Genomic DNA, 16,104 nt, shown 5'->3' on the forward strand with positions numbered 1-16,104 from the left:
ACATTTTTCTTAAGGAAGAAAAAAAACAATGGAATCTTATTATTTATCAAATTAGATAAGATTATGCATAAGCTCCTCAGATTGAGTTAAACAATCGGAAATTTACAGACTGATTATGTCACTACTGCCTTAATATTTCTGAGCCAAATTGAACCACACAGTTTTTCTCTGAACCTTTGCTCATGCTTGTCTCAAGCTCTCCTCGTTTCCACCACTCAAGGCCCACCTCAAATATCACTGTCTTTGCTATGCCTTTTGGGATTCTCACTTCTCCACAGTGTGTCTCTCCTTCATTCCCTGCCTGTGAAACCTCTTCCTTCTCTGATACATGAAATATAACAGAGAATATCAGTTAAAAGTATATGAGATGGTGGAAGTAAAAACAAAAAGAAGGGTATAATTATGGTAAATACATTCCATCAATGTCTATACCTCTGGCTAGGGAGACTCCAAATTTGGCACTAAGTTTTTTAGTAGTGAATGACTAAAGGAACACTGGTCAGTTACACAATACACAGGCATCATTAGATAAACATAGTCTAATAACTATAGTCACCATGTTGTATCAATACATTATATCCTCATGATGTATTTATTTTATAACTATAAGTTAATACCTTTGGACCCCCCTTCAGCTGACATTTCTACTAAAAAACCTAGTCACATTGATTTAAGCATTAAAGAGGATGAACAGTAAAAGTATAAAACAAGAGTTTAAAAATGTATTCATGCTTTAGATATACAGCACTTACTTTTTTCTATAAATAAATAAATATTATATATCAGGAGCAGCATCTGATAAGAGGAGTTAGAATTTTCTCCCAAGTAGTCTTATAGAATGGATATGCCAGGTTGCAATGAAATACTTCTGCAACACAATTCTTGGTAGGCATAATGAGTTTTATGGGGCTCTCTCTTACAGCAGCCCTCAATCAGGGCCAATGACACCACATTAAAGCATAGGTCATAAAAGTCACTTACTTGGGGTCTTCAGAAGGCAAGGACACAGCTCTGCATCCTTGGCTTAGTTCAGAGGTGGATTTCAGGGCATCTCAAAAGAACTGCATATCCCTCAAACCATATTTGCAAAATATTATTTGTCACCATTGGGTTTCTCCTAGACATTGTGGGGCAACAAATTTGAAATTGTTGTTTCTGAAAGAAGTGGAGTTCAGGTTCTCTACATAGCCAAACGTTAAAGTAAATGCCTGTGATTAAACTAGTGGCAAGCTGACCCCATCTTGAGAAAACTGGCATGTATACCAAAGACAGCATTCAGAAGCAAAGTACTCAGAAGTGAGCTATGGATCTTTGCATTCTGCCTTTCACCAGAGGGACTGATGTACTTTTGCCATACTCACCCCCAACTATACCCTAGTACTTTATCACAGTTTTTAGATGCAGGATCCCATTTTACATATTGTTGCATCCTCTGCAACAACCAGCATCATGCTTTGCATGGTGATGGTATAACTGCTACACAGAGATGCCTTCTGCCTCCTTCTTTTCCAACCAACTCTTGACACAACTTCTACAAAATACTGGAGTGGAAAGATGGTAGGCACATCCAAAATGGGTCTGCCAACAACAGACTTGGTGTGCATCACACATCACCTCCAAAACGTCTCATGAAGTAAATTACCAAAAAGAAGACGAACCAATATAGAATGTGTTGAACCATATTTCTGTGCATTTTGAGTAATTTTGTTCAAGGAGAATTGAAGCAGATGGTTAAAATCAAGAAAATAGATTAAAACCCTAGTTAATGAATGTCTTGGAGATTGCTGTGCAAGTATTTAGAATATGTTTAGCTAAGACAAGCTTGCTGAGCAACATTTATCTATGTAGTATTCTTAACTTTCTCAGGGCTACTGTTTCAAACCAGAGCTTCCTCAAAGAAATTTTAAATCAGATTTCGCCTCTGGTCACATTCCTGCACACTTATACTTTCTAGTAGTTACACAGCCTTAATCCTCCTGAAATTTTAGATTGTAATTCCAAGAGTTATTAGGTTGGAAAACAGCTTCTGGGCAAATGATGTTATTCAAAAAAATTTTTATACCAGAAATAATAGTTGGATTGTTTCTGCCTCACAGATAGTCTTGAGGTCTGATTTTTCATGTAATTTGAGTATTCTGAAATAAAAGTTTCTTGCTCTTAAATAATAATACCCTTAAAACAGAAGAGAGAGATGAGGGGATAAATAAAGATAATAAATACAATAGTTTGCTAAACAAATACAAAGGTTAAAATTAGCTTTGACCTTCCTTTTCTGTTTAGTTTACCTATCCTTCTGTATTCCACTGGCATTACATAAATACTTTAATATTTGTTATTTAAGGGTCTATCAAATCTTGAGTTCTGTTAAGTCTCAATAAGTGTTACTCCTTTCTAAAGTTGCTGGTCTTAATGTATACATTTTCTTTTCAAAACGTATTATTTACTGTTGAAAAGTTATTCCTATACCTAAAATTAAAATGTTTGTTTATGTTTTTTAATATCAGCACAGATAGAATTTAAAAATAGAATAAATGGTCACGCACCAAAATTCATGTATCCATCAGAGGTATGTTGGACAGTGGAAGAACACAGAATTCATTTTGTGAAAGAATTTTTTTAATCCAAAAAGATGAGTTCATTTGAACAATCTATCAAATATACTTTACTTTATTTTAATAACTTGCTTCATCTTCTGGATCATTTTATGGTAATAATCACTTTTTATTGAGGGATTTGGTTATGAAAGTGAGAAAAAGGGAGAAATGCAGGAGAACTTTTTAAAAATCCAACTGCAGTTACATCTGTGAATTTATAGCATGAATTATGCTCACAACAATGAGGTAACTGCTTCATTTTTTTAAAAGGGACTATGAAAATGCTAGGTGAGTGGTAGAAGAATTTAAGGATGGTTTTCAAAAGTGAATATCTGAATAAGAAATGATACCTTTTGTCCATTATACACAATCCAGAAATCATTTTCCAAGTATTCTAAAACTCTTATTTCTGGGTTATTGTTCTCAGTGACAGTGGGACCAAGTGGAATTCAAACAAAGGCAAACGTTGTCACAACATGAAGAACTGTCCAATGACCTGACACAGATCAACTCTGAAGCAGTACAACCCCAACTCTACCACTGGGATTTTCTGAGTAAGTCCCAGATAAACTTGTTGGCAGTGTTATAGCGTATTATCCTGGCCATGTAGACTTTAATGTATTGAAAATTCTGCAAAACATTGTGGTCTTCCTAAATGTTTCTCCAATTAAAAAATTAGAATAAAGAATTTATAGATATGTTTATATAGCAATCTATGTATACAGAAATGCTACTATTAGAAAAACATTTATGGATTACTAATGCAATCTCTATCAAAATTCCAATGGCCATTTTTCACAGAAATAGAAAAAACAATCCTAAGATTTGTATGGAACCACAAACAAACCCAAATAGCCAAAGCAATCATGAGACAGAAAAACAAAGCTGGAGGTATCACACTTCCTGATTTCAAACTAGTATAGTACTACAAAGCTATAGTAATCAAAACAGTATGGTACTGGCATAAAATGGAACAGAATCGAGGGCCCAGAAATGGGAAAAAGATAGTCTCTTTATAAATGATATCAGGAAAACTGGATAACCACATGCAGGAAAACAAACTTGGACCCCTATCTTACAACCATGCACAAAAATTAACTTGAAATGGATAATAACAGATATGAACCTAAGACCCCAAACTGTAAAACTAGAAGAAAACATAGGAGAAAATCTCCTTGATGTATGGATTACTATACTTATGTTTATAGTTTAAAAAATAGTATGTAGTTTTTCTTAAAATGAAAGTAAGATGTATTTCTTAAAGAAAGGTATCTAATACATGCAATTAAAAAGGTGAAAAAATTTTAAAATCAGATGTCATCCTGTAATCTAGCTTTTGAGCATTTTATTATTTTTATTTTAGCATATATTCTGTCAGTATTTTTGTCCTATGCATGATACACACCTCTCTGTGTGTGTGCAGGCACGGACATCCACATATCCATTCAACAAATATTTCTTGAATATTTATGATGGTTCTGGTTTCTCATGTCATTCCAATATTTTTACATGAAATTAATATTCTATCATACACAAACACCACAACATTTTTTAATGCAGAACCCATTTTTTTAACAAAATCATATTTTTATTTTAAATTTTGTGTTACTACACACATTATGTATATATGTAATATTACATAACTTACTAGAAGCACAAGCATCAACATTAACAAATTTTAACGTCTACTGTGTGAACTCAATCTTTGGTGCAGCAATACAATGGACACTTCTAGCCTCAGTAAATGAGAGGCCTCATCTCACTGCAATCTCTTCAGCACTGGTTATTGTGCATTTTTAATCTTTGCCGATTTGCTAAATGAACTAGGTTCTCACGATTAATTTTCATGTCTCCAATTATTACAAAAAAACATTTTATATGTTTAGTCTCCATCTGATTTCCTTCTTTTAACTAAATATTCAAATTATATCTCTACTTTTCCCTTAATTTGTAAGTAGTTTATATTTTAATTTCATAATTAACATATGAAATTGACAATAGTCAGTTTTAACAAAAATGGCAATTTATTGTATATCATTAAACCCAATATATTATAAATACATTTCTCAGCTCCTCATTTGTTTGTCAGTTCTATCATTTAAGATGCAAAGATTTTACATTTTTGTGATCAAATCTAGCAAAATTTTTCCTTTGTGATTTCTGCCTTTGGTGTAATGCTGAAAAATAACTTCCTACTCTCCCTCCACTTATATAAATACTCACCAACACTATCTCTTAATACTCTTAGAGTTTCTTTTATTAAGAATTTTAAACTTTAATCCTCCGAGAATTTATATTGACAATAGTATAGAAAATTTAACTTTTGTCTAAATACTTAGAAAAGTGTTCATTCCTTTCACACAGATTTAATATGCCTAAAATGACACTGTATCAAAAAGCTTTACCATATTAAGAGGGAATGAAATTTCCTAATTACAGTTCAAACATCATGTTTATATTATGTCATTTCATTTCATATTATAAAGCACCAATTATTCACTGTAAAGTATGAACTGTTTTCTAGCTTCTCTAAAAGATGAATAGATACATGTATCACCAAAGAAAATTAAAAATTATGGTTCCTAATTACTTTAAGAATTAGGAAATACTTATTACATTTTATAAAGAATCTCAGCAGTTCAACTTCACTAATTTATGCAAAATGTATTTTCATTTACAGAATGTGACCGTGGGCAAGAATTCTTCCGTTGAGAAGATATATATCCTATTTATGCAAAAAGTTCTATGGAGACTGTTTGGGTTCAAGGTTTTTTTCTCAAATTAAATTATTATTGTTAGAACTGCTTCTTTGTTGCTTAGTATTCTAAAGAAAGACACAAAAATAAGCAATTGCCTGCTCACATACATTATTTTAAAGCCTTTTGGTCAACAGTTCATGCATTATTTTATTTGGAAGGAAAAATCCTCTTTATTACAAATAATTGCTGAATAAGAACAATGTTCAAGCAGTTGTTATTAAAGGATTAAGACATATTATTATCATCTGACTTTTAAATAAAAGTAATAGAACTCTAATTTTTCTATGATTTTTAAAATGAATCTCTCTCATTATTCTTTATCAATCAAGAAGCTAAGAGCCATAGCCCAAAGGATTTCTACAATACATAAACCATTATTTTCTTCCAGGCTAGTGTTTTAGGTCTCCTTCAAGTGGATCAGCTTTGGCTACTCAAGTAGCAGTATCTCGTTCCGAGACCAGTACAATGGAGCATCTCTACAGTGACTGCATTATGTTACTTAAGCTGATGTACATTTTGAAATGAACTCTGCAATTCAAATTGTGCTAATAAAATTCCCCCAGTGCATTATATGTACATATACTTGAAACACCCAGAAAATAAGCTTAATAACTTTATGTTAAACTATTCAGATGGAGATTAGATATCTGTAGGTAGAGCATAAAGGCAATTAAGCATAATCAGACATTTAAACAAATAATTTTGAGTTGAGAAGAAATTATGAGTATAGTGCTATTATATTTAAATATGCATGGTGTTTTTACTTGTAAGGTTAACTAGAGAAAACTAAGCTGAAAGTATATCGAAAAAGGAGTCTTATTCAAGAGATTGAGGTGCAACAATAAAAGGTGATCTACAATGAGTTATAAATGATTATGAAAGAATGAGATATAGAAATTTTAACTATTCAGGAAATATAAGATCACATAATGAGTTATTAATTAAGAAATGAGGGATTAAAATCAAAGACTGTACTTTCAGGAATGGATTATACCATATGTTAGTAAAGAATTTTGGATTAAGTTATAGAGCATGGACAGTTAGTTGTACAGGTAAGTAGCATCACAAACCCATTATCTATATTTACTGTGAAATCACTGCCTTCTTTTTCTGTTTTTTTTTTTTCTAATAATAACCAGGGTTTTGATTTCAGAGAGTCACTGGATTTTGCCATGGCCTTTCAGTGTGGTTAATTATTATGTGTTCAGAGTAATGCACATTTTTATCCACAGGTGGCAGACCTTTTTAAAATCAACTTCAATCATATTCAGTATTTTGTTTTGGTGGGTTTTTTTTTTTCTTTCTTAAACTGCCACCCACATTAAAATGTAAGAGTGTGCTGCTCGGAGTTCTCATTAATGCTGCACAATTTAGATGATAGATTTGTCAACATAGTGGCTCATTCTCAAAGGCCACTGAACCCTGTTGGGATAAATGCCTTAAAAATTGTATATTGCAGAGTAATCTTTAATTATAAAGAACTCACTTGACAATTTACAATATATTGGGATTATTCTCCTTTTGCAAGCAGCAAAGAGTTTTACTCTCTAGATAAGGTTGACTGAGAAAAAAAAAGTGATTGGATTTGACAAATAGTTAAAGCAAAGAGCTTGCTTATTTGCAAGTAAAAGAGAGGTGGCCAAAAGGCGTGTACAAATAACAACCACTTAGGTTCACAAATAATTAACTGGCTAAATGGTTAAAGCAAATAATTATAAATGCAGCGACATTTTAAAAGAATGTTAACACAGAAAGAGATAAGCAAAACAAAACTAACTGCCACCAGTGGTATAACTAACCACTATCCTCAATTTACCTCTTAAAATCTTGAATTTGCAAACCTATGTGAAGTACTTATTTTTGTTGTGTTATTTTTGGTCAGTGCAGTATAAAATCTGACATCCAACTAAGCCTTTTTGTGGGTATTGATAAGTGCAAAGAGTGCTTTAACATGGCAATGCATTTCAATTCATATATAAATGAAATATTTATAATTTTATAGTTCTCAAAACATTTTACTGCTATTCAATCTAATGTCAATTCCTCATAGCCTTTATTACATTTCTTAGAAAAAGGACACTGTAAAGAATAAATGCTTATTTTACTACCCGATTAGTCTTCATTTCCAATGTGGGAAATTCTTTACAAGCATTTTAAATTATTTTACCTAATTTTGAAAGATGTATCAGTTTAATTTACACTATGTGCAACCATATTTCTCCCTCATGAAACATAATACACCCTTAAAGAAATAAATAAAACTTATCATAACTATTTGCTGTACTATTTTAACACTTATTTTGAATATATCTACACAGTGTGTACACTTAAGCAAATATAAGAAAGCACACACCCATGTAACCACCAGCAGGGCATTAGTGTCACTCTCCCTTGGGCCAGAAGTGCTCCCTGACCCAAATTCTCCCTCCTTCAGCTCAGCCTCTTTCCTCATTCCTAGACATCAGCACTCTCTGGCACCTAGAGTAATGTTTCCTTGCTTTTCTTTATAGTTTTACCATCCATAATGCATCTCTGAAAAACATAAGTGTTTGCCTGGAATCATCCTGCATGTATTCTTATGTCTTTGCTTTTCTCCGCTTAATATCAAGTAGATCACTAAAAGTCTTCCATTTCATTATTTCATTTCATTGTATGACTATTCTACCACTGTCCATAGTGTGGATGACAACTGAATTATTTCCAATTTTTGGCAAATACAAGTATTTCTCCTGTGAGCATTCTTGTACATATCTCCTGATACATGGATGTACATATTTTGCTGAGATATATACATATATGCATAGGATTGCTATGCTTAAGTAGGGGCTATAAATTTTAACTTTACTATATCTAAAAGTAGTTGTTCCAATTTCTGTTCTGACCAGCACTGTATGAATGTTGCTGTTGTTCTGCATCCTTGTCCTTGCTTTGACCTGCTAGTCATTTTAGTTTTCCCCATTCTGAAGTATGTGTAGGGGGATCTCATTGTGCAATTATTCTGTATTTCCTTGACTATTACTGAGATTAAGCATTTTTTCATATGTTTTGACATTTGGACATATTATTGGCCATTTGGATTTATTCTTTTGCCCATTTTTCTATTGGTTTGTGTGAAGTTTTACATCGATTTGTAGTTTTAAAAAATCTATTCTGGATATCACCTTTGTCAATGATGCTTTGAAAATTTATTCTGCCACTCCATATCCTGTCTTTTCACTCTTTTTATGGTTTTCTTTGATAAAGAATAAAATAATGTAGAACCTAATGTAAATGACGAACTTTTTGGTGATAATGACATGTCAGTTAAAAGTTGTGAAAAATGTACCACTCTTGTGGGGGATGTTGATATTGGGGGAGGCTATGCGTGCGTGTGTGTGTGTGTGTGTAGGGAGTGGGGGGAAGTGGTACATGGGAAATCTCTATACCTTCTCTCCATACTGCTGTGAACCTAAAACTGCTCTGAAAAATAAAGTCTATCTTAAAAAGTAATGTAGAATGTGTGCTTCTTTAATCTAAGGAATCTGCCTCTACCCCTGGGTCATAAAGTTATTTTCCTAGATTCTTATAGGAGAATCTCTTATGACAGATTATTGTTTTACCTCTTGCACTTAGTTTGTGACCAACTGAAATTGATTTTTGTGTGTGGTGTGAGGTAGGGCTCCAACTTCATTTTTTTTCCATAAAGATTCAGTTTTCCCAATACCATATATTAAAAAGTCTGTTATTTCTCTACTGCTCTGAAGTACAACCTCTATTATAAATAAAATGTCCATATATGCAAGAGTCATTTCTGAGCGCTGTAACCTCTCTCATTTGTCTACTTGTCTACCCCTGCAGCAATGCTGCACTTTCTGAATTAACAGAGCTTTCATATTAATAGGGCAAGTAATCCTACCCATCCCCCCTTTACAAGTCTCTTGACTCTTCTTGTCCTTTGCATTTTAGAATCAACTTGTCATATTACACACACACACACACACACACACAAACTACCCAAACAAGTAACAAAGACAAAACAAGCAGTTGGCATTTTGATTGTGAGTACACTGTACTTATGAATCTACTTGGGGGTAGGGGATATCTCTACAATATTGGATCTTTCAGTACATGAACATGGTGTACCTTATCATTTATTTCATTTAAAAAATATTAAAATATTTCTTAAACTTTCACCATTTTCCTTATAGAGATACTACTCATCACTTATTAATGAATATTAGGCAAAAACTGATGCTGATATATAGAAACACAGCTGATCTGTGTATATTGTATTGTTTGTATCAACCTTAAATGCTCATATTAATTCATATCATCTGCCAAGAATGACATTTTTTTCTTTTTCAATCCTAATAATTTTATTTATCTTGCTTTGTTGTATTGGCTAGGATCTCCAGGAAAAATGTTCAGTAGCAACTATCCTGATGTTGTTTTTGATCATAGAAGGAAACTTCCAACAATTCACTATTTTAATTTATTCTTGCTATAGGTATTTCATGTCACACTAAGGAAGTTCTTCCCTGTTTTTAGTTTTCTAAGAACTTTAAAAAATAAGGAATAAATGATACATTTTATTAAATCCTTTTCTGCATTAATGAAATAATCATGTGATACCTTATTTTAATCTGTATTACATTGGCTGTTTATTTACATGTCAGCAAACCTTGATTTTCTGGAGTAAACAAACTTGCTCATGATTAATGATCCTTTTTTTTTTTTTTTTTTTTTTTTTTTTGTGGTACGTGGGCCTCTCACTGTTGTGGCCTCTCCCGTCATGGAGCACAGGCTCCGGACACGTAAGCTCAGCGGCCATGGCTCACGGGCCCAGCTGCTCCACAGCATGTGGGATCTTCCCGGACCGGGGCACGAACCCGCGTCCCCTGCATCCGCAGGCGGACTCTCACCCACTGCGCCACCAGGGAAGCCCAATGATCCTTTTTATACATTGCTGAAATCAGTTTGCTAATATTTGGTTGACAGTTTTTCCATTTATATTCATAAGAGGAATTTGCCTGTGAATATGCTTTTTCATACTATTCTTGCCAAGTTTGGTATCAAGATTATATGATCCTTATAAAATAAGTTGGGGAGTATTACCTCTTCTATTTTTTGAAAAAAAATTTACATAGGATTAGACCTATGTCTTCCTTAAATTTGCCTGTGAGGCCATCTGGGTCTGGAAATTTTTTGTAGGAAAATTTTTGATTACCAAATTAAATTTCCTTAATGTTTATAGAACTATTCAGGTTCCCTATTCTTTTTGAGTAAATACTGCTAAGTTATATATTTTTTAGGAATATTTTGACCACTGACATATTTTTCTAGGAATCTGACCATTGATCTAACTCTTCATATTTCCCAACATAAACTTGGTAATGTAAAGTTCATGATACTCATTATTAGCTGTTTAATATCTGCACATCTGTTGTGATGTCACTTTGTCATTTCTGATATTGGTTATTTGCCTCTTGTCACTTGCTTTCTTGTTCAGTCTCATCAGAGGATTGGAAAACTTCCTCATCTTTTGCAACAATTTTTGGCTTTCTTGCTTCTCTTCTTCATATGTTTGTTTCTCACTTCATTAACTTTGCACTTTAATTCGCTTCTCGCTTTTACTACTTTGAGTTTATCTTGTTGTTGTTTTTGAAATAAATTCTTGGCTTATTAATTTTCACCCTTTCTTTTTTCTAATACATTTAAGGTATGAATTTCCCAGCAAATGCTTCTTATAGGTATTCTATAATTGTTATATGTAAGATGTTCATTTTTATTTAATCTAAAATATTTATAATTACTATTGTGATTTCTTTTTAATTTTGAAACATTTTTCTCTCCATACTTTTGTTATTCATTGGCAGTTTAATTTCACTGCTATGATTCAAATTCTTTGAAATTAGTTGAGACCTAATTTATGACTCAGGATATGGTCAATTTTTGTAACTGCTCCCAGTGTTCTTCAAAATAATGTGAATTTTGCAGTTGTACGCAAGGTTCTATATATGTCTACTAGGTCAAGTTTCTTAATCTTATCTTTCAACTCTACCCCGCTTTACTGATTCTTTTCTATTTTATTCCATTAATTGTTAAGTTAATTTCACTGCCATTGTGGATCGTTTTTCTCTCCTTGCTAGTCTGTCAAATTTTCCTTAATCTATTTTGCGGTTATGTTATTAGGGACATTTAGATTTAATATTATTCTATCTGCCTATTGAATTGAAAATTCAATCATTTTTTTTTGCGGTACGCGGGCCTCTCACTGCTGTGGCCTCTCCCGTTGCGGAACACAGGCTCCGGACACGCAGGCTCAGTGGCCATGGCTCATGGGCCTAGCCGCTCCACGACATGTGGGATCTTCCCAGACCGGGGCACGAACACGTGTCCCCTGCATCGGCAGGCGGACTCTCAACCACTGCGCCACCAGGGAAGCCCTTCAATCAGTTTTAAAGTAACTTTATCTCCAGTAATGGTTTGGGCTTTAAAGTCTATTTTGTTTACTCAGTGTACACCAGTGTCCATGTGGTGTTTGCATAATACAATTTATCCAACTATTTTCCATCATTATTTACATTTTACATGTGTGGAATCAGTGGTTAAGAGATGTACCCAACAGTAGATAGTCCTAAATGGTAGAGTCAGAAATTGACCTAAACAGTGTGTCTCCAAAGTTGATGCCTTTCAACATTATGCTTCTCTTACAGGTTCCAAAGAGTGAAGTCAGCTTAGGTTCGGAGGGAAAAAACACTCTCATTCTAATTTCTGCCAAGAATTTCTCAAAGATTTCTATCTAATTGTGACTTTTCACTTAGCTTCAAGATAAATTCTCACTCCTTTAATATTCTAAGGCAACAAAATACTGTAAAAAATCCTTTAAGAAAGAAAGAAAACATTCTTAATCCAGAACTGCAGCACTCGACCTCTTTCACTTATACACAAGAAAGAAGTCTTCAAAGTTTTGCTCTTTGCCTTTGAAATCTTCATGATTAACAGTAACATTCACATGCTTGTCAAATGCTACCGAACTGTATCTCTATCTGCCCTAACCTAAAAAAGGTAGCCAGGATGCAATATGATCAAGATTTCTGAGTGGCTGTATGGCTCTACTGAGAAGGAAAGCTTACTGCAACCTAACTTCAGAAAAAGCAGTCAGAAAGGATGAGTGATAAGTTATTTCATCTCTCCTTGGTTATTTGCCTCCTTGAATAGAGACACATATAGCATTTTAAACAGAGGCACTAAGCAACTTATGTAGCCTTTTGGAATCCTGTACTTTTTTTTTTTTTTTTACATCTTTATTGGAGTATAAATGGTGTGTTGTTATTTTCTACTGTATAGCAAAGTGAATCAGCTATACATATACATATATCCCCATATCCCCTCCCTCTTGCAACTCCCTCCCACCCTCCCTATCCCACCCCTCTAGGTGGTCACAAAGCACCGAGCCGATCTCCCTGTGCTATGTGGCTGCTTCCCACTAGCTATCTATTTTACATTTGGTAGTATATATAAGTCCATGCCAATCTCTCACTTCTTCCCAGCTTACCCTTCCCCCTCCCCATGTGAATCCCATACGTTTTACATTTCTATAATTTTAATACTAAGTTATACTTGTTAAAAATGTGTAAACTGTAAAGAAAATTAAAGTTGCTCATGATTCCATAATCCAGAGCTAATAATATTTAATGTATTTACTTTCAGCTATTTTTTCTGCTAACTTTTTATGTATTTGTAATATATATGTCCACTTGAATATGTGTGTGTGCATACATGTATGTGTGTACACACACACATTTGGAGATACACTGTATCTTTAGTGTGGATTCTGACTTGTTTCATTTAACATTGCATCATGCATAATTTCATATGTGTTTCAAAATTGTTTAAATATTTTATTGACTGTATAAGATGAATATATTCAGATTTATCCAACTATTGCTTTATTGCTGAACAATTTAGTCAGTCTCAAAATATTCTGATTATAAACATATGAAAATAATCATATTTACATAAATTTTGTCTCCTTTAATTATTTCATTAAGTTAGATTCTTGGAAGTGAAATTGCCAGATACTGTTAGTTAGGCCCTAAAATCTAGTCTCTTATTCTTCCACAATAATAACTCCCCCAAATTTATCTTCCAGAATAAAAGCTACATCTTCCAAGCTCTTTTTAAGTGTGGCATGGTCATGAAACGATGTTGTAGCCAATGGAACGTAAATGGAAGGGGTATGGACACTTTTCAAAAGATGTCCTTAAAGGGAGAGAGCATGAATCTTCTAGAAATATTTCCTTCCTCTTGCTAGAATATGGACATGATTGCTGGAAGACCAATACTGGATATTCCAAAACACTAGGTAAAAGTCACATTTTCAGAGAAACAGAGCCAAAGATGAAAGATCTGGGTCCCCACTGACTGTGGAACCACTCAATCAGCTCTTAACTGCCTACAGAGACTTCACATAAGAAAATATAAAGTTCTACCTTTTTAAAACAATTTAGATTGCTTGCAACCAAACCTTTTCCAAACTAATAGAGTGAAAATGTTGCATAGAATGCCTTGGAAACATTTAAGGCTCTTAACAGAGATGGTCAAATCACTTTATGGTTGAATAAATATAACTTATTTCCAACATTATTGAAAGCACCCAACTCCCCTCATTCTTGTTACAACATTATTATTCGAAGCTACTTTTTACAAGTTAGATTGTTAAGTGGAGCATAACTTTGCATTTCTTTTACTAGCATTTTGCATTAGAATTGCATGCTTTATTAATTATTTGTTCTTATATCTTGTTATCTTTTAAATTAAAATGCTAGTGCCTTTCTTATAATAACAGCTCTATACATGTGATGTTTGCTGTATTTGTTAGAAGTAGTCCCAGTTTTCCATTTGTCTTTTAATTTTATTTATACTTGTGCTTTTTACTTGTAAAACTATAAAAGTTTCATATTTGCAATAATTCATGGCTTATTCCAGTTCTGTTATCATTAAAAACCATTACAATGCTTTCTTCCACATTACTTTTATTCATTCATCTGTGAATATATAAAGTCTTATTTATAAATATTTTAAAAATTTTTTTTAGGATTTAAAAACAATTCGGTCTTTAAAGATGACAAAAACTACCACTGAATCTAAGGGTTTTCACAAAAAAACTTGTATCTTGAAGCTCTAGAAGTGTTAACTCATATGACTTTTAGAGTGGATTAGTAAATAAATAAATTTTAGTTTACTCTGCAAGAATACCACTTTTTCACTATTCTCTTTAGGACTAAACAGAAAGATAATTCGTTTTTCATTTTACTAGTGACAAACCTCTGAACAGTAGGATCCCTTTCCTTCAACCTTTTCTGCTCTCACCCACATAACAGTTAGTCATGGGACGATAAAAGGATTTTCAACTTTAGGTCTGTGGTCAAACCTTGTTCCTGTTCCTAAGAGTATAACTTTTAAAGGCATTTCACAAATGCACACATAGATAGATGCCCACTAAATTTTTCTGCCAAGCAAATTGGGAAAATATCTGTTTGGCCTCAGCAAAATTGTATTTTTGTATGTGTTTACAAAAACATACCCTGAAATACTTAATAGTCCATGGAAATTTTTATAAAATGTGAGACCTACTCATTGTGACCCAGAATATTTCTTGTTCAGCAATAATAAAAAAAGTAGCAACAAATGTTTTTTAAAAAACATTTTTCAGTGAAGAAAAAAAGCTTCTGGAACTTTAATAAATGTGTATCTCATTAAGGAAACGAAAAGAAAAGAAATGTTGCTTTCATCTGCCAGTTTAGAAACATTACCTTCATAATGAGGTTGAAAATTATAATTACAAATACAGTTGTCATCTGAACATAAAAGACTATGTATTATAGCTTTATATGCATATGTCATATACTTTACTTATAAGTTGAAAATAAGAGAAGGCACATGAAACTTCCATTTTTAAAGTAATCAATTTTTTCAAAGGTGTGTATCATGTGTTTTATGAATATATCTTTTTCCTACCCAGTGCAGTGCCAAAATTCTCTGTTCAGGCTTCAGAATCTTATAAGTAGATTCAAACAGGACTCGTGTCATCAGCAAGAGGAATCTAGAAAAAATAAAAGTAGACCATTAACAGTGTATTGTTCCTTTTTAATAAATATATCAAGATATGACTCTTGGGAAACAGGAGATGTCTATGGTTTTCAAAATAAATTTATATACATATAAATTTATATAGATATATAAATATAATAAAGTTATTATTTATTGGAAAAAAGGCATTAATTTGACATTATAATACAACCAGAATTGATCTAAAAACATATATATATGTTATGTTACATGCATACATAGATATTTGTTAATCAACCACATAAGTTGTTCATTTTGTATAATTTTGATATAAATAACTTGAATATACTTTAGGACAGGCAACATTAAGGTAAATTCTTCTTTCTTGGAATGAGTTATGAAAGATTTTCAGGTGTCCTCATAGCCCTTTCCTTGATTCCATTCAAATATACGACAGCAACGATCAACACAGTAACTGTTTAGTGGGAGTCATCCAACTATCTCTACATTAACATTCCTTGTTATATACCTCTATATATCTCCCAGCCCAGCTTCAAAACTATCGCTCTTGACACTTTCAGGAGTGAATAGAACTCTGGCTTTGTTACCAGTTCCTTAGGCTGGACAAAAATGGCCTCTGGCAATCAGCTGAAATTCCCAAGAATCAGACTTTTGAAAGCAGGGAACCAGTACATGGT

At 33.0% G+C, this 16,104-nt stretch overlaps 1 protein-coding gene across 1 annotated transcript in view; it reads right to left on the bottom strand.

The window, feature by feature from the left end:
• Positions 1-15,420, bottom strand: part of SOX5 (SRY-box transcription factor 5) — a 739,414-nt gene extending 723,994 nt beyond the window's left edge. Inside the window, exon 1 of the mRNA XM_060112407.1 lies at positions 15,356-15,420. The gene's annotated coding sequence lies outside the window, so the exon portion shown is untranslated. The remainder of the gene's footprint in view (positions 1-15,355) is intronic.
• Between the last annotated feature and the right edge of the window lie 684 nt (positions 15,421-16,104).

This window comes from Mesoplodon densirostris, chromosome 11, assembly GCF_025265405.1.
Source record: "Mesoplodon densirostris isolate mMesDen1 chromosome 11, mMesDen1 primary haplotype, whole genome shotgun sequence".
NCBI classification, from domain to species: domain Eukaryota; kingdom Metazoa; phylum Chordata; class Mammalia; order Artiodactyla; family Ziphiidae; genus Mesoplodon; species Mesoplodon densirostris.